The sequence below is a fragment of the Mytilus galloprovincialis genome, chromosome 13 (assembly GCF_965363235.1).
Source record: "Mytilus galloprovincialis chromosome 13, xbMytGall1.hap1.1, whole genome shotgun sequence".
NCBI classification, from domain to species: domain Eukaryota; kingdom Metazoa; phylum Mollusca; class Bivalvia; order Mytilida; family Mytilidae; genus Mytilus; species Mytilus galloprovincialis.
This window is the reverse complement of record NC_134850.1, coordinates 30,790,743-30,811,333: the sequence shown is the minus strand read 5'-3', so window position 1 is coordinate 30,811,333 and position 20,591 is coordinate 30,790,743. Positions and strand designations below refer to the sequence as shown.

Genomic DNA, 20,591 nt, shown 5'->3' with positions numbered 1-20,591 from the left:
CCATGTTATATTTGCTCTAAATGCTTTGGTTTTTGAGTTATAAGCCAAAAACTGCATTTGACCCCTATGTTCTATTTTTAGCAATGGCGACCATGTTTGTTGATAGATCATAACTTCGGATACAATTTACAAACGAGATACCCTAAGGAACATTCCGTTAAAGTTTGAAAGTATTTGGCCCAGTAGTTTCAGAGGAGAAGATTCTTGAAATAGTTTACGACGACAGACGACGACAGACAACGACAGACGACGACAGACGACGACAGACGACAGACGACGGACGACGACGGACGCCAAGTGATGGCATAAGCTCACTTGTCCCTTCGGGACAGGTGAGCTAAAAAGGCGTAACAAAATCATAAAAAGTAAATGCCTTAAAGTGGGAAAAAAATGAAAAAAAATAGTAGCCCAAATGGGAAATAGTTCTTGTTGAGCTTGAATAACAAAGGGAGGTAATTGTTGTTGTAAGAATTCATTAGTTTGCACTCAACATGGAGCTTTTTAAAAGCATTGTTTTCTAGCTAAAATTTTAAAATCAGATTTTATGGGTATTATGACAATGTATCATAGTAAAAAACAAGCAGCAGACAGAAAATATGTCCTTATTTTAATATTGACGTATCTTTGTTCTTTTTATGATGTCAAATTTAATAACTTTCAATTTTCAAACAAATTCAACAAAAGCAGTCAATTTTCATTGGTTTTTAGGACAGAAACAAACATTGATGCATGGACAAGATTTATTTTTAACATTATGTTTTTTTTATTTCAAATAACCTTCATGACTTGAATATTTAGTTTGGAAATCTTTGGATTCAATGTTTCCTAGGCTAAAATGTAGTTGAAATCAAGCATATTTGTTCAACTGTCACAGAATTCTTTTGCCTTTGGGGATGAAAATGTCAACAAAATTATTCTAGTTGAAACATTTTTTTAAAAATATTTTAAAACAAGAAAGTGTCCATAGTACTCGGATGCCCCACTCCCACTATTACTTTCTGTGTTCAGTGGAACATGAAATTGGGATCAAAATGTAATTTGGCATTTAAAATAGAAAGATCATATCATAGGGAACATTTGTACCAAATTTCAAGTTGATTGGACTTCAACTTCATCAAAAACTACCTTGACCAAAAACTTTAACCTCAAGCGGTACAGGTGAACGGATGGACGCAGACCAGAAAACATAATGCTCTCTACTATCGTAGGTGGAGCATAAAAATTGAATAGCATTGGCCAGCAGGTCAAGCCTATATAAGCCCTTTTCAGATTTGTTCTATTTCACTTGTTACATTGGAAGTATCAACTAAAAATTCTTTTCTTGAAATTATGGACTGTGCTTGTCCCAATTCAGGGGCCTGTTATTTAGTGGTTGTCATTTGTTGCTGTGTTACATATTTGTTTTTTGTTCATGTTTTTTTGTACATTGATTAGGCTTAGTTTTCTCATTTGAATTGTTTTACATTTGTGATTTAGAGGCTGTTTTACAGTGGACTATACAGTATGACCTCATTGTTGAAGGCCATACAGTGACCTATAGCTGTTAATTTCTATGTCTTCGTCTCTTGTGGAGAGTTGTTTCATTGGCTATCATACCACAGCTTCGTTTTTATATTTGCATATTAGGGACAAAATAGAATACTTACCACACTCGCTCCCTTTAAAGGGGTTAGTCTACTTAGCAGTCTGTAGAAACAGAAGGATAAAGTGATCCTAAAATTTTAAAAAATACTGCAAATTCATATACTATTATAGAAAAACAAAAGATATAGGGTATACATTCATGAGACAAAATCAGTGCATACACAGAAAACATATAAATATTAAAACACAAGAATGTGTCCATAGTACACAGATGCCCCACTTGCACTCTAATTTTCTATGTTCACTGGACTGTGAAATTGGGTAAAAAATGTTATTTGGCATTTAAATTAGAACGATCATATCAAAGGGAACATGTGTACTAAGTTTCAGGTAGATTGGACTTCAACTTCATCAAAAACTACCTTGACCAAAAACTTTAACCTGAAGCGGGACAGACGGATGAATGAACGAACGGTCGGACGGTCGCACAGACCAGAAAACATAATGCCCCTCTTCTATCGTAAGTGGGGCATAAATAAACCAGATGCTCCGCAGGGCGTAGCTTTATACGACCGCAGAGGTTGAACCCTGAACGGTTAGGGCAAGTATGGACACAACATTCAAGCTGGATTCAGCTCTAAATTTGGATTGTGATTAAATAGTTGACACAGCATAGGTTTCTGACACAGAATGAATGTGTTCTAATGAACTTAAAATTTTTGTTTCTCTTAGAGCAATTCACTATGCTGTTGAATATTAATCCTCTCAAAAAAATGTTTGAAGAAATTTTCTTTTTTATTTATGAAATTTCAAATGAGAAAAATTGAACCCAATTTTTTTAATCACATCCCCCTTTCCCTTATTCCAAAACTAATCTCAATTAAAATTTCTAATGGAGTTTGCAACAATAACTACTCATTTAAATACATCATAAAATATTAAGATGTAAAAAAACTGCTTGCTATCACTGAATGGTAAAGATTATTTTAATTTATCAGTTGGTAGTAAAAAGTGAATATACATTGTATATTGTATATAACAAAGATTTAAGTTGATTCTGGACAAAGAAAGATAACTCCAATTAAAAAAAAATCTTGCTATTGCACAATATTTTGCAATTAGATATTTCTTGCTTACTATTCTGGACAAAGAAAGATAGCTCTAATTAATTTTTTTTTTGATATTTCACAATATTGTGCAATTAGATATTTCTTGCCATTGCGCAATACTGTGCAATTAAAAAGACTTGCTATTGCACAATACTTAATATAATAATTTTAGATCCTGATTTGGACCAACTTGAAAACTGGGCCCATAATAAAAAATCTAAGTACATTTTTGAATTCAGCATATCAAAGAACTTCAAGATTTCAATTTTTGTTAAAATCAGACTAAGTTTAATTTTGGACCCTTTGGACTTTAGTGTAGACCAATTTGAAAACAGGACCAAAAATGAAGAATCTACATACACAGTTAGATTTGGTATATCAAAGAACCCCATTTATTCAATTTTTGATGAAATCAAACAAAGTTTAATTTTGGACCCCGATTTGGACCAACTTGAAAACTGGGCCAATAATCAAGAATCTAAGTACATTTTTAGATTCAGCATATCAAAAAACCTAACTGATTCATTTTTTGTCAAAATCAAACTAAGTTTAATTTTGGACCCTTTGGACCTTAATGTAGACCAATTTGAAAACGGGACCAAAAGTTAAGAATCTACATACACAGTCATGACAGTTAGATTCAGCATATCAAAGAACCCCAATTATTCAATTTTGATGAAATCAAACAAAAGTTTAATTTTGGACCCTTTGGGCCCCTTATTATGTTGGGACCAAAACTCCCAAAATCAAACCCAACCTTTCTTTTATGGTCATAAACCTTGTGTTTAAATTTCATAGATTTCTATTTACTTATACTAACGTTATGGTGCGAAAACCAAGAAAAATGCTTATTTGGGTCCCTTTTTGGCCCCTAATTCCTAAACTGTTGGGACCTAAACTCCCAAAATCAATACCAACCTTCCTTTTGTAGTCATTAACATTGTGTTTAAATTTCATTGATTTCTATTTACTTAAACTAATGTTATTGTGCGAAAACCAAGAATAATGCTTATTTGGGCCCTTTTTTGGCCCCTAATTCCTAAACTGTTGAGACCAAAACTCCCAAAATCAATCCCTACCGTTCTTTTGTGGTCATAAACCTTGTGTCAAAATTTCATAGATTTCTATTAACTTAAACTAAAGTTATAGTGCGAAAACCAAGAAAATGCTTATTTGGGCCCTTTTTGGCCCTTATTCCTAAAATGTTGGGACCAAAACTCCCAAAATCAATACCAACCTTCCTTTTGTGGTCATAAACCTTGTGTTAAAATTTCATAGATTTCCATTCACTTTTACTAAAGTTAGAGTGCGAAAACTAAAAGTATTCGGACGACGGACGACGACGACGACGCCGACGTGATAGCAATATACGACGAAAATTTTTTCAAAATTTGCGGTCGTATAAAAAGCTTTTATTGCTGTTCTTCATCTCAAAGTCACAGTGAGGCCGTCAACATGGATGAACTATCACCTCCTTGCAAGTTTTAAGACGGCTCCTAGCACTAGCTTGATTGGAATTCTTTCAAAAATAATTTGCATAGGCTTTGTTAGATATAACACCATCAAATTGGGCCTAATAAAAGAGTATACTAGAAAGTTTGAATTGATTTATAAATTATTGTGATTTTTAAGAATGGACAACAATGATCAATTATTTTAAGATTTCAGAAAACATGAGTGTATGAGACTTCAGAATGCAAGTTCTGTTTTATGTTGTGGTACTATTCAAATAAATAAAAACCTCAAATCATTTCTGAAATTTACAGTTTATCCCCTTCAATAAAGCAACAATTTAAAAGAGGCAAAGGCTTTATATGACACCTGAAAATTTATTTTTCTCATTAATCAACTTAAAATAACCTCAAAGATATTTAATGGTCCATGCATGCATGCATATGGCATAACTGTAAATTCTAGTTATTTTTGTGATTGGATATAGGAAGATGTGGTGTGAGTGCCAATGAGACAACTCTCCATCCAAATAACAATTTAAAAAAAGTAAACCATTATAGGTCAATGTACGGCCTTCAACACGGAGCCTTGGCTCACACCTAACAACAAGCTATAAAGGGCCCCATAATTACTAGTGTAAAACCATTCAAACGGGAAAACCAACGGTCTAATCTATATAAAATTAAAAAAAACAAGAAACGAGAAACACGTATAAATGACATAAACAAATGACAACTACTGTAAATCAGATTCCTGACTTAGGACAGGTGCAAACATTTGCAGAGGGATTGGCTTATTTCGGCAGTTTTTGTGACAGGATAAGTATTGCAAGCATAAAAGCCCACATTTAAAAATTTTAGAGCTAATTTCCTAATGCTTGTAAAGTAAGACTTTGGTTAGTTTGCTTGCTTTGTTTGTATATTGTACAATTGTAATAAGATAACATTAAATCGAATTTCAATATAATACATACATGTTTAACTACAAACTTTCTCGTATAAAAGAAGAAGATTTGGTATGATTGTCAATGAGACAACTCTCCACAAACGACCACAATAACACAGAATAGGTCACCATATGGCCTTCAACAATGAGCAAAGCCCATACCGCACATTCTTTTCTGACTGGGCCAAATTTGGTGGTGTTACATCTTACAATTTCTATTCAAACATCTTTTGAAAAGTGTCAGAAGAATCAGGGCATTGTACCTGGCAGTTCAGTGTACAAGATTTTTTCGTTTGACAAATCAATTTGAATTAAAGATTGCTTGTGACCCGCATGTAATTCATTCGATTAAAACCAAATTAGGGCGTTTGGTAAAAGACATTCTATAAATCATTCCTGCGAAGTTTAGTAAAAATTGTGTAAGTGGTTTCGCAAAATAAATGAAATATATAAAGGTAATGAGTTTACAGAATGTGGCAGACAGAGGCAGGTCGACAGCAGACAACATGGGCAACAAAGAAATGGCAATAGCTAACATTGATTTTTTTTATTGATTTTTTTTTTATTTTAATGCTTTTTGGCTATTTCGAGGAGTCCAGTTTTTATTGATGGAGGAAGCCGGAGTGCCCAGAGAAAACCAAGACCGTGAGGCTTCGATAGGAAAACTGACAATCCTAGTCAATTAAGATTGGAGTCAAGTGCACCTGCAGGAGCGGGGTTCAAACTCACAGCCTCAGTGTTGACTGTTTAGTGATTACAGTAATAACTACTTAGACCACTTCCACCTAGCCTAACAAGGATTATGTCAAGCAAGGAAACAAAATTTGATAACTAGGACATACTAAATGACCTCTTATTTTCACATTAATTTACGTCATCTAGAAAAAAAGTTTGAGATATTGTACAAGGAAAAGTGTAAAAATGAGATATTATAAATAGCTGCATCAAGACAGCATAATACATTCATCCCAAAAAAAAATCTTAAAACTGCGTTTTTCAAGCAAACTATGCAAATGTGTCTAAATTTTCTTTCAACGTGTAAAATGAAGCTTACAAAAGATAAATATGAATAAAAGGAGATGTTGAGAATACTTCAATGAGACACCAACCCATTGACAAAAAAAATAATAAAATAGAGGCCAAAAAGCCTGTTTTGGCCCACCTAGGTTTTGTGCATCTTCAAAAATAGAAAATCCCCAATGTCAAGGATTAGAATAGAATTCATGCCCAAAAAAAATATGTTGATCTTAATGCTGATAATTTTTTTTTTTTACAGTTTCTCTGTATCTCTGTATCTATTTTAGTTTTTGCCCTGAACCCAAAAAGGGCAATCACTCTTAAGAGTCTACTTACAATTTTAGAAAAGTTTGCCTTATTTATAGATTAAGTATAGCTGACCATTTCTGCTATTTAAAATTTCTCTCTTTCTTTCATAAATTCAAGACAATATGTAAAAATGGAGAAAAGAAATATGATTAAATTGGTTCGTATGCAACTTTTAATTGGCTGTCTTTTTTCCAAGATTATTCATAGTACATATGTTGCAAGCATTTCATATTTTGTTCTGCTAGCAAAATATTAATTACCATTGCTAAAATCTGTTCTCTTTTCAATGTCATCACCATTTATATTGTAGTTCTTTATCAATCAAACATTCATACCTGTAATAAATCAGACATTGATGATGACTTCAATCAGTGTTCAAAAATATCATGGCCAAGTGTTCACAAGAATCACAAGACACACTGATGTTGTGAGTTTCACCCCCCTCATGACAAAATGTATTTATTCCAAATTAATTGACTATTAGGCCAAATAAAAATATATGTGTGGTTCCAGTAACCCTACCGTCCCTACTTTTTTAGCTTAAAAATAGCCTACCCTAAAGATTTTATTGTCAATTTTCATTAAGCACTGTTAAAGTCAGAATGTTGCTCCAATAGACTCAATGTAAAAAAAAACATAAAATAAAAAAAAATACCTACCTACCTACCCTAGCTTTTTTTCAGATGTAACTGAAACCACACATACTTTTTTATTTGGCCTTAGATACAGCTTTTTATCAATGTTGAAGGCCATACAGTTGCCAATAAGTGTTACCTCGACTAGATCTTTGGGGGATACCCATAGTTGTCTCATCACCTTCATTTTATACGATTTCTAATTTTCCTGTCCAAAGTCAGTGCTCTGGGTACTGAGTGCTGAAAATGACATTTTACACCATAAAAACAAAAATAAAGAAATTTAAAAAATGTAGCTGCATAAAAATGACCTAATATGACAATTTTTCAAACGTTGTATAAAGATTTAACTGTGTGAATACTATAAATATTGCCTGAGATTTCAAGACAAACCAGATGCTCCGCAGGGCGCAGCTTTATACAACCGCAGAGGTCAAACCCTGAACAGTTGGGGCAAGTATCGACACAACATTTAAGCTTGATACAGCTCTGAATTTGGATTGTGATTAAATATTTGACACAACATAGGTTTCTGACACGGAATGAATGTGGTCTAAGAACTTAAACTTAAAAACTTCAAAATTTTAAATTGGACATTTACCTATTATGGTCCAATATCCAAAATCTAAATACATGGTTAGATTCAGCATATCATAGAACCCCAAGAATTCAATTTTTGATGAAATCAAATAATGTTCAATTTTAAACCCTTTAGACCTCAATGTAGACAAATTTGATAACCGGGCCCAAATATTAAAAATCTAAATACATGGTCAGATTCAGCATATTGAAGAACCCCATACATTCAATTTTTGTTGAAAATAAATAAAGTTTAATTTTTGACCCTTTGGACCTTAATGTAGACCAATTTGAAAACGGGACATTACTGTTCAATTGAATATTTCTTACTATTGCGCAAAACTGTGCAATTTAAAATTTCTTGCTATTGTGCAATATTGTGCAATTAGATATGTCTTGCTATTGCGCAATACTGTGCAATTGAAGATTTCTTGCTATTGCACAATACTGTGCAATTGAAGATTTCTTGCTATTGCGCAATACTGTGCAATTGAAAATTTCTTGCTATTGCACAATACTATGCAATTGAAGATTTCTTGCTATTGCAGAATACTGTGCAACTGAAAATTTCTTGCTATTGGACAATACTTAATATAATAATTTTGGACCCCAAATTTGGACCAACTCGAAAACTGGGCCCATAATCAAAAATCTAAGTACATGTTTAGATTCAGCATATCAAAGAACCCCAAGAATTCAATTTTTGTTAAATCAAGCTAAGTTTAATTTTGGACCCTTTGGACCTTAATGTAGACCAATTTGAAAACAGGACCTTATATTAAGAATCTGAATACACGGTTAGATTTGGCATATCAAAGAACCCCAATAATTCATTTTTTGATGAAATCAAACAAAGTTTAATTTTTTGACCTTTTTGGCCCCTAATTCGTTGAGACCAAAACTCCCAACATCAATCCAAACCTTCCTGTTGTGGTCATAGACCTTATGTTAAAATTTCATAGATTTCTGTTTACTTATACTAAAGTTATTGTGCGAAAACCAAGAAAAATGCTTATTTGGGTCCTTTTTGGCCCCTAATTCCTAAACTGTTGGGACCAAATCACCCAAAATCAGTCCCAACTTTCCTTTTATGGTCATAAACCTTGTGTTTAAATTTCATAGATTTCTATTTACTTTTACTAAAGTTAGAGTGCAAAAACCAAATGTCTTCGGGCAACGACGATGACAACGACGCCAACGTGATACCAATATACGACCAAAAAATTTTCAATTTTTGCGGCCTATAAAAAAGAAAAGGATAAATTAACTTATTGTTCTACAAATGGCAACATTGCTTAGCTTTCACATTTGTTTGTAATTCAGAAATATCAAGTGCTGCCAATTTTTCAATGTTCAGAAGTAAATTTTCTATTTTATGCTATTGCTGTCACTGCTTCCAGATTGTTCTCTATGACAGCAAGACCAAAAAATAATAAATGTTTCTTCTAAAATTTATGAAAACTGTCTTTTCTTCTGTAAATCATGGAACCACATAAATAAAACCCCAACAATAATTTATGAGACTGTGAAGCACTCCATACCATTTGTTTAAAGGTTAAACTTATTAATCAATTCAAGGTTTTCCCCATTCAAGTGTTGACGTAAATTTTAATATTCTAGTTAACCTACTTTTAAATTTCCTTATTGTGGCTTTTGTTCTCAAAACCTTTGGCCCTGAGTGCATCTAAAGATGCATATTTTAAGGAGAAGAGAGTTGTACACACTGAAGGTGAAGGTAGAATTTGGGCCAAATCTGACATTTTGTTTCATTAAAACCAAATTTGAAAAAAAAAACCTTAATGAACCATTGTTACTTTGTTGAAATATATAAATACTTTTCAAATAGGCATGATAGTAAAAACATTAAATTGATATGACAAAATTTATTCATGAGGAGCAATTTTTTCTGTGGAGAAGGATCTGCTTACTTTTGGAGCACCTGAGATTAACCTTCCATTTTAGGAGGATTTTGAGTTTTTATATTGTGTTTTGTACTGTTGTTTGCCTATATACCATTGCTTAAGGTGGTACCTAACACTACAGGGAGATAACTCTGTAAAGTCAGCTAAACGTTTTAATTCCATTGTGTTGTAAAGGGAATAATAAGCTTCTCAAAGATCAAAATTGGTGTTTGTCAAACTGTTATATAACCAGTGTAATTTTTCTGACAAAAGGGTCGGTTCAAAATTTTTGAAATTTTTATATTTTTGTTGAAGGGTCAAAGTAAATACTTTGTCAAAATTTTATCAAAATTAAATGAGCCAAATTAATTTTAGTGAAAGTGTTAGGTACCACCTTAATTGTTATTTGCCATTGTGTTGTCTGTTTATTTTTTTACTTCTGAAATTTAATATCCCCTTGATATATTTTTCCTCTCTTTTATACAGTTTTACTCCAATGTTTACTTAAAAATAACATACATAAGAAGACTTACCTCCATAAACTGGAAATATATCTATTTGCTGACATTTTTAATTTCTGGAAGCCGCATCTTGTCAATGTCAATTTAGCAAACATTTTCTGAAATTATAAATTTTAAGCATAAACATGATAAACTAAACCTGAGGAATCCCTTTTCAAAACATCTCAATGGTGATGTAACAAAATTCTTCATCAAGCCTTCAGCAAGATTAACATTTATGAAAGAATATAAATGTAGGACTCAAATCTATTTCAGAATCTTATTTTATGGCAAATATGACGTCATGCCATCCATCCCAAATCCATGGCATGATTGTATAAGAATCCTAATCTATATAGCTATGACTTATTTATTTACCTTATCGATGGCTAATTTTTATTGTTTGCAAATTTACTGCAGATTTTGTGCAAATTGAGCAGTACATATATGAACAATACCCTTATACAGACATTCTGTATTTGACTGTCAGGAGTCTGTTATTCAGTGGTTGTCATTTGTTTCAAAAAACAGAAATTAAATTGGCTGCAAACTTAAATATATATCCTCATGGTACTCAATGCTTTCATCAAAATCTCTTAAGTTTGTTTTTTTTAATCTGCAGCTATGGTATAAACCATTTTCTCTAATCCTTACTAGATTTATACTTTTCCATGACCTGTTAAGGGTTTTTTTAATCAATGTCTGGACCATTTGATCTCAGATCTTCATTGTTCAAAATTGGATTATGATGTCAAATTTTCTTGCTTTAATCTGAAATTCCTTTTGTGATGTCTTGAAAAAAGGTAACATTACCTGATGACATTAATAGAAAAACATCTTTTTACAGGTCATTTGAAAAGAAGGATTAAGATTGTTTGCATATATATCTTTAACTAAGGCTCTGCAGAGCCTGTGTCGCTCACAGATGGATTTATGACAAAATTGTGTTTTGGTGATGGTGATGTGTTTGTAGATCTTACTTTATTGAACATTCTTGCTGCTTTCAGTTATCTCTATTTATAATGAACTTGGCCCAGTAGTTTCAGTGGAAAATATTTTGTAAAAATTTACAAAATTGTTGAAAATTGTTGAAAATTGACTATAAAGGGCAATAACTCCTTAGGGGGTCAATTGACCATTTTGGTCATGTTGACTTATTTTTAGGTCTTATTTTGCTGTACATAATTGCTGTTTACAGTTTATCTCTATCTATAATAATATTCAAGATAATAACCAAAAGCTGCAAAATTTTCTTAAAATTATCAATTCAGGGGCAGCAACCCAACAACTGGTTGCCTAAATGGTCTGAAAATTTCAGGGCAGATAGATCTTGACCTAATGAACAATATAACCCCAGTCAGATTTGCTCTAAATGCTTTGGTTTCAGAGATATGAGCCAAAAACTGCATTTTACCATATGTACTATTTTTAGCTATGTTGGCCATCTTGGTTCGCAGGTGGGGTCATCAGACACATTTTTTAAACTAAATACCCAAATGTTGATAAAGGACAAGATTGGTTAAATTTGTCTCAGTAGTTTCAGAGAAGATTTTTGTAAAAGTTAATGACGACGGAAGATGGAAGCCAAGTGATGAGAAAAGCTCACTTCGCCCTTTGGGCCAGGTGAGCTGAAAATTATCAGAGTAACCAAAACTTGTCCACTCTCGACAGCTAATTATGTCATTTAAAATGCTTGGCAAGTCTTGTGTTTTAAATTTGAAAATTTAACTGTCTCTAGTAGATAAATATTTTATCACACTCGATACAGTGGTAGAATCTATATTTTTCCCTCTAATCTTTTGTAACATGATGATTAATCCTAAATATGGGAAATCCTAAGGATTAATTTAGAATCGATCAATGGTTTGTTATGTAATATATACTTTATTATTTAATCTGATACAAATCTGTCTAGAAATTCCTAATTTTATATATGTTCGTACTAGATAATGAAATTTTATTGACATTCATAAAGCATCTAGTTATACATGTAATCTGAAACAATCAATACTTTATCAAATTTAGCTGCAAAATAGGTAAATTTTTTTGCCATTTAATAAAAATAACAATTCATCATTAACAGTTAATTTTTAAAGAGACTATTTTTTTCAGTTTACAGCTAACACTCAAATTTTCCTAGCTCTTACATTACATTTTTATTTATTTCTTATAACTTGTACTTATCAAATGTGTGTTTGTTATTTTTCTTGTCAAAAAGGTAATTTTAGTATAATTTTTTTTTATATAGGTAAGTTTAGTTAAATTAGTTTTATTTTACAGTTGATGTTTTATTAGTGTTTTTTTTTTTTTTGTTGTTTTTTTTTTGGGGGGGGGGGGGGGGTTAAATATCATTTTACTGCATATCGTTTTTTAATTGTAATCTTTTTACTTTCTGTGAATTTTAAATTTAATCATGTTGTTTTTTTTACTTTTAAAGGGTAGTTTGGGTTTTTTGTTTTTTCTTCATCATGTTATTTAAAAATATATAAGTCTTTCTTTTTATTTAACTTTTTTTCATTACTCACCTCTTTCCCATAAAAAAAATCAATAGGGAATCTGTTATTTGTCTTTAAACTTTCCTACCATTGGAACAAAAATCCCAAACATAGCACTGTTCAATCTAACAAAAGAAACATAATAAAAATCACTGACAAATATATAAGTAACATAAAAAATTAAGAAAAAAAAAATCTTTTGAAAAATCAAAAACATAGAAAAGAAAAAAAAAGTACATTTCAAAATCAATTTCTTAGAAAATGAAAGAAGAGAAATTCTTCAACAAGAAGATAAATTGTCTTTAAAGACTCAAGGAAATTTAATGAAAAAAAAGCAGGGAATAAGTTGAAGGGATACAGCAAGGTGCTCTCTATGTGCCTATTTTTTATAAATGTGTGTTGTGGGAATGCTGCCGTCAATATGAATTTCCCCTAAATTTTACCTTAAATCTTTTTTGTTAAAATTTTATTTGAGTTTTTGTACGCAAATACATCATTTGTTAAGTAATGGATAATTCAAATCTATATATCAAAGTCCCTGACTAATAGCAAGAATGACATTTACGGAACAACATAAGACGACGCCATACGGCCTGCTGGGTCACTCGGTATATTACCACAAAGTGACGATCAGTTACGACATTAACATCTTCAATTCATTTGTTTGATGAAATTTGTGTGTAAAATAATGACACTGATTTTAATCCAGTTACTTAATATGACTTAGAGATCATTTGGTTAACATGGAGGCCAGCCATCTTGTCTTTAAAAATAACACAACCAACGCCCACTACGATTGTCTTGTAGCTTCCTCATTCTTGTACATAGGTATCACCTTTACCGGTCGCAATTGTACTAAAAGACAATTATATCTGGTGTAAAACACTGTTTATTTCTTATTAATTGCTTGTATTATTGAGATGTAATTATTTATAGCTAGCGTTTACAAAAACAACTAAAATAAATATGTGGTAAAAGACATAGTTAAAGTAGGACATTTAGTTAAATATAACAATTAATAGAGGTATAAACCATGGCCTTGACGTCAGTATCTAGGCAAATATTTGCAATACTTTTTTTGTAAATTCTCTAATCTTATTGTTGTACTGACTCTAACTGAGGTCAGTATCAGAAAGAATGATTAGTAATGTACAAGTTAAAAATGCAAAGAAAAGATTAAAGCATGCAAATAGTAAAAATATAGTAAAAAAAAATATATGCAAAGAGAGCTGTATAGGTTAAGAAAGAGCTGATAAAACCATGTACATCATTAGAGATAGCTCATCAAAAACATACACAGATGTAAAGGGAGCTGCTACAATATGTACAGATTAAGGAAGAGCTGATAAAAATGTGTACAGCTAAAGAGATACCTCATCAAAAAAATACACAGATGTAAAGAGAGCTGATACAATATGTACAGGTAAAGGAAGAGGTGATAAAAATGTGTACAGCTAAAGAGATAGCTCATCAAACTAGAGGCTCTAAAGAGCCTGTGTCGCTCACCTTGGTCTATGTGCATATTAAACAAAGGACACAAATGGATTCATGACAAAATTGTATTTTGGTGATGGTGATGTGTTTGAAGTTCTTACTTTACTGAACGATTTTGCTTCTTACAATTATATCTATCATGAACTTTGCCCATTAGTAACAGAGAACTATATTTGGTAAAAATTTACATAAATTTACCAAATTAATGAAAATTGTTAAAAATTGACTATAAAGGGCAATAACTCCTTAAGGGGTCAATTGACCATTTAGGTCATGTTGACTTATTTGTAGATCTTACTTTGCTGAACATTATTGCTGTTTACAGTTTATCTCTAACTATAATAATATTCAAGATAATAACCAAAAACAGCAAAATTTCTTCAAAATTACCAATTCAGGGGCAGCAACCCAACAACCGATTGACCGATTCATCTGAAAATTTCAGGGCAGATAGTTCTTGACCTGATAAACATTTTTATCCCCTGTCAGATTTCCTCAAAATGCTTTGGTTTTTGAGTTATAAGCCAAAAACTGCATTTTACCCCTATGTTCTATTTTTAGCGGTGGCGGCCATCTTGGTTGGTTGACCAGGTCACGCCACACATTTTTTAAACTAGATACCCCAAAGATGATTGTGGCCAAGTTTGGATTAATTTGGCCAAGTAGTTTCAGAGGAGAAGATTTTTGTAAAAGATTACTTTAATTTACGAAAAATGGTTAAAAATTGACTATAAAGGGCAATAACTCCTAAACGGGTCAACTGACCATTTTGGTCATGTTGACTTATTTGTAGATCTTACTTTGCTGAACATTATTGCTGTTTACAGTTTATCTCTATCTATAATAATATTCAAGATAATAACCAAAAACAGCAAAATTTCCTCAAAATTACCAATTCAGGGGCAGCAACCCAACAACCAATTGACCGATTCATCTGAAAATTTTAGGGCAGATAGATCTTGACCTGATAAACATTTTTATCCCATGTCAGATTTCCTCAAAATGCTTTGGTTTTTGAGTTATAAGCCAAAAACTGCATTTTACCCCTTTGTTCTATTTTTAGCCGTGGCGGCCATCTTGGTTGATTGACCAGGTCACGCCACACATTTTTTAAACTAGATACCCCAAAGATGATTGTGGCCAAGTTTGGATTAATTTGGCCAAGTAGTTTCAGAGGAGAAGATTTTTGTAAAAGATTACTTTAATTAACGAAAAATGGTTAAAAATTGACTATAAAGGGCAATAACTCCTAAACGGGTCAACTGACCATTTTGGTCATGTTGACTTATTTGTAGATCTTACTTTGCTGAACATTATTGCTGTTTACAGTTTATCTCTAACTATAATAATATTCAAGATAATAACCAAAAACAGCAAAATTTCTTCAAAATTACCAATTCAGGGGCAGCAACCCAACAACCAATTGACCGATTCATCTGAAAATTTCAGGGCAGATAGATCTTGACCTGATAAACATTTTTACCCCATGTCAGATTTGCTCTAAATGCTTTGGTTTTTGAGTTATAAGCCAAAAACTGCATTTTACCCCTATGTTCTATTTTTAGCTGTGGCGGCCATCTTGGTTGGTTGACCGGGTCACGCCACACATTTTTTAAACTAGATACCCCAATGATGATTGTGGCCAAGTTTGGTTTGATTTGGCCCAGTAGTTTCAGAGGAGAAGATTTTTGTAAAAGTTAACGACGACGGACGACGACGACGACGGACGACGACGGACGACGACGGACGACGGACACCAAGTGATGAGAAAAGCTCACTTGGCCCTTCGGGCCAGGTGAGCTAAAAAATACACAGATGCAAAGGGAGCTGATACAATATGTACAGGCTAAGGAAGAGCTGATAAAAATGTGTACAGCTAAAGAGATGGCTCATCAAAAACATAGACAGATGTAAAGGGAGCTGATAAAAATGTGTACAGCTAAAGAGATACCTCATCAAAAACATACACAGATGCAAAGAGAGTTGATACAATATGTACAGGTTAAGGAAGAGCTGATAAAAATGTGTACAGCTAAAGAGATAGCTCATCAAAAACATACACAGATGTAAAGGGAGCTGATACAGTATGTACAGGTTAAGGAAAAGCTAATAAAATATGCATCGGTATGGCTGAAGAAAGAAATTAGAAAGGTCATATCTTAGGGAACATGTATACTAAGTTTCAAGTTGATTGGACTTTAACTTCACCAAAAACTACCTTGTCACCAAAAACTTTAACCTGAAGTGGAACAGACAGACGAACAGACGGACAGAAGGACAGACAAACAAATGGATGAACATACAGACACACAGACCAAAAAACATAGGTGGGGCATAAAAACATGTACAATACAAAAATAGCCTAGGAAAAACTAGGTGGGGCATAAAAACATGTACAATACAAAAATAGTCTAGGAAAAACTAAAGACATTGTACAGGTGCAGAGGTGCATGTTTAATAATCCATTCGCAATTGATCACTATGTGTGAGTCCATTACAATGTTGGTTCAAGTTATTTATGATGACATACCTCAGTCTATTTCAAGAAATAAAAATCTAGATCATTGAAATAAATAAAGGCATAAAATTTTCTTACTGACATTTTTATTAGTTCAATAACTCATTAGTAAAACAAAAACCTTCAACTACTTATTTTTTTTTTAAGCATATTTTGTATTGACCTCTTGGGGATCTTTATATAGTTTGTTTAAACGAAAAAAACATAAACAATGATGTTAAACTATACCACAACAGTATATATCATTTGAACTGTCTGCTTTCCTTCAGTAAAAGTTAAGTTTAATTGGGATTTGTTTTATGATCCTTTAATTCAGTTTTAGAAGATAAATCCTTTTTTCTAAATATTTTGAATGAATTAATAAATGAATCAATCAGTACATGGATTTCTAGTTTTAAATTATTTACAAAATTGAATTCCAGAAGCTTCAGTAAAATGTGATAAGGGAGACAATACTGATTTGGGCAATTTATTTCATTCTTTAAAAAAAACTTTTTAATCATAACAACCATTTTTTGGTCTCTTGAATTGCAAATTTAGCTATTTGTTTTTTTTAAATTATAATTATTTTATTTGTAAATTAATGAAAACCGTTTTATAATTTGCACTTTGTACTATGGTGTCTTAAAAATATTGAAATTAAAATATTTTATCTGAAATGAGTGTTTGACTGCTCCTCTTTAAAGAAAACAAACAACTCTGTCATTAAACTAGTATGTTTGTCAAGATAACACGGAAGAAAGATCATTGACCGGATGGCTCTTGATAATTTTGTAAATAGGGTAAACAAGGGACATAAATAATAATTTTGTAAACAAGGGACATAACTGATAATTTTGTAAGCCAGGCACATAACTGATAATTTTGTAAGCAAGAACCAAGGGACAGAACTTATAATTTTGTAAGCAGGAACCAAGGGACAAAACTCATCATAGTGTAAGCAGGAACCAAGGGACAAAACTCTTCATAGTGTAAGCAGTAACCAAAGGACATAACTTATAATTTTATAAGCAGGAATCAAGGGACATAACTTTCAATTTTGTAAGCAGGAACCAAGGGACATAGCTAATAAGTGTGTAAGCAGGAACCAAGAGACATAACTCTCAATTGTGCAAGCAGGAACCAAGGGACATAACTCATAATTTTGTAAGCAGGAACAAAGGGACATAACTCATAATTTTGTAAGCAGGAAGCAAGGGACATAACTTATAATTTTGTATGCAGGAACCAAGGGACATAACCAGTAATTATGTAAGCAGGAACCAAGAGACATAACTCTCAATTGTGTAAGCAGGAACAAAGAGATAACTCATGATTTTGTAAGCAGGAAGCAAGGGACATATTAAACTCATAATTTTGTATGCAGGAACCAAGGGACATAACTTATAATTTTGTAAGCAGGAAGCAAGGGACATAACTAATAATTGTGTAAGCAGGAACCAAGGGACATAACTCATAATTTTGTATGCAGGAACCAAGGGACATAACTAATAATTGTGTAAGCAGGAACCAAGAGACATAACTCTCAACTGCGTAAGCAGGAACCAAGGGACATAACTCATATTTTTTGTAAGCAGGAACCAAGGGACATAACTCATACTTTTGTATACAGGAACCAAGGGACAAAACTCATAATTTTGTAAGCAGGAACCAAGGGACTTGACTAATAATTTCGTTAGCAGGAACCAAAGGACATCCCTCATAATTTTGTAAGCAGGAACCAAGGGACACAACTCATAATTTTGTAAGCAGGAAGCAAGGAACATAACTAACAATTGTGTAAGCAGGAACCAAGGGACATAACTCATAATTTTGGAAGCAGGAAGCAAGGGACATAACTTATAATTTTGTATGCAGGTACCAAGGGACATAACTCATAATTGTGTAAGCAGGAACCAAGGGACATAACTCATAATGTTGTTAACAGGAACCAAGGGACATAACTCAATTTTTTTGTCAGCAGTAACCAAGGGACATAACTCATAATTTTGTAAGCAGGAACCAAGGGACATACCTTATAATTTTGTATGCAGGAACGAAGGGACATACCTGATAATTTTGTATGCAGGAACCAAGGGACATAACTCATAATTTCGTAAGCAGGAACCAAGGGACATAACTCATAATTTTGTAAGCAGAAACCAAGGGACATAACTTATGGAATGAGAAGCAACCTTTATTCACCATCAATGTGTAAAAATAATCATATTGGTGTGTACTTATCTTGCTCTAGCCCTTACTTTAAAAATATAAAAATAAGATGTTGTATGATCGAATGCTGGTGAGACAACTCTCCATCAGCCACCAAATGACCTAAATGGTTAGCAACAATAGGTCATTGTAAGGCCTTCACCAATGAGTAAAACATACCACATAGAATTTAGCTATAAATTGCCCTCAAAATTACAGATGTAAAACAATCCAAACATGAAAATTAACGGCCAGATTAATAAAAATAACAATAAAAAAAAAAATAGAAAATGACAACCACTAAATAACAGGCTCTTGACTTATTTAACTAAAAAATGGAAGGATTTTCCACAGTTTAGAAGAATAGAAGTATACTGTAAATTCAGAAGTTATTGCATGCATCTAGTATTGTGATTTTGTAATTTTTTACTAAAATGTGATTTCAATTTTGGCTATATTGAGAGAAATCCTGTTTAATTCCTATCAAAAATTTAAAAATGGGAGTTCAAATTATTGCGATTAAAACCATGTTGCATTTCTCGCAGTTATAAAAACCTCGCAATAATTTCTGAATTTACAATAATTATTCTTTTCATTCAAATGAAATATTGCATATAGATGTAAAACTTATAAAAAAGCAGGTACATAGTAAGTTAGTAACTAGTGTATACATCAACCCAAATTTTTAATTGTATGTGGTATCATTTACACATAATAAACTGTTAGGACTGCAATATACATTGTATATATCTGCAAACATAAAAAAATATCTCAGATTTCAAGTTTTTATCATATCCCTGTTAAAATTTAAATCTTTTATGCATCTTGTATCTTCTAGAACTGTTATTTAAAGGCACATAAATATCATCAGAATATGTGTGAACTGTCAAATATCGTAAATTAAAAATATGTTCCTTTTGTTAGAATTTCGACAAATTATGCAAGTATAATGCAGTTGTGGTAATTACATGAAATACTATATATATACCCCTTATCTGTCAGGGGTAATTTTCGTTTTCTTATGGCGACAATCACTTGGATGAGCAGTTTTCAGTATAGCTTATATTATTGTAGACATGTTAACATATTACTTTTGTACCCGATTTGTAAAATGCTCTAATATCATAAAAGGTTATCAAATTACCATGGTTTAAATATCCAAAAGGTGTTAAATATCTTTGCACCATTTCATAACAAAAAAATATGGAAAATTTAAATATAAAAATAAAAAATGGTGGTATGATGGCCAATGAGACAACTCTCCACAAGGGACCAAATGACACAGAGGTTAACAATTATAACTCATTCAACCTTCAAATCATCAACTAGTTTTTTAATTTAATTTTTTTTTTTTTTTTTTTTTTTTTTTTAAATTCTAAACATGTCTTATTATAGAACAGTAAGATGAACTAAAAATACATTCAAATGAGGAAAATCAGACTTTTTCTGCGGCGTTTTGTTGGAAAATAAACAATGAAACACAACAACATTAATAGATGACGTCGCCATTAACGCGTCATGAACCCCATATGAAACTTACTAACCCCATATGGTTTCATAGGGGGTCACCACGTGACGGCATTTAACCAATCACAACGTGATAATTCATCTGTGGTCCGATAAAAACACAGAGACAGACAGAAAAAAACCAGGAACATAATGTATAAAATAGTCCACAAAAACTTTACTGTCTCAGCTTAAACCAAAAAAAAAATGAATTTACTTCATTAAATTGTGATTATAACTTACACTGTACAGGGCCAAATAATTGCCATGGTAAGGAGATGTACTAGTGTCAATGCTTAAACAAATGCATACCAAATATTATTGATTTACCATAAGTAGTTTCCCTTAAACTAACCT

The 20,591-nt window shown here is 32.2% G+C and overlaps 1 long non-coding RNA gene across 1 annotated transcript; it reads right to left on the bottom strand.

The window, feature by feature from the left end:
• Positions 1-510: 510 nt before the first annotated feature.
• Positions 511-12,740, bottom strand: LOC143056718 (uncharacterized). Its single transcript, XR_012972475.1, has 4 exons — positions 12,557-12,740; positions 10,065-10,150; positions 6,677-6,751; positions 511-1,713 (listed from the first exon to the last, which is right to left on the bottom strand). It is a non-coding gene; the product is annotated as an uncharacterized LOC143056718 (long non-coding RNA).
• Positions 12,741-20,591: the final 7,851 nt, after the last annotated feature.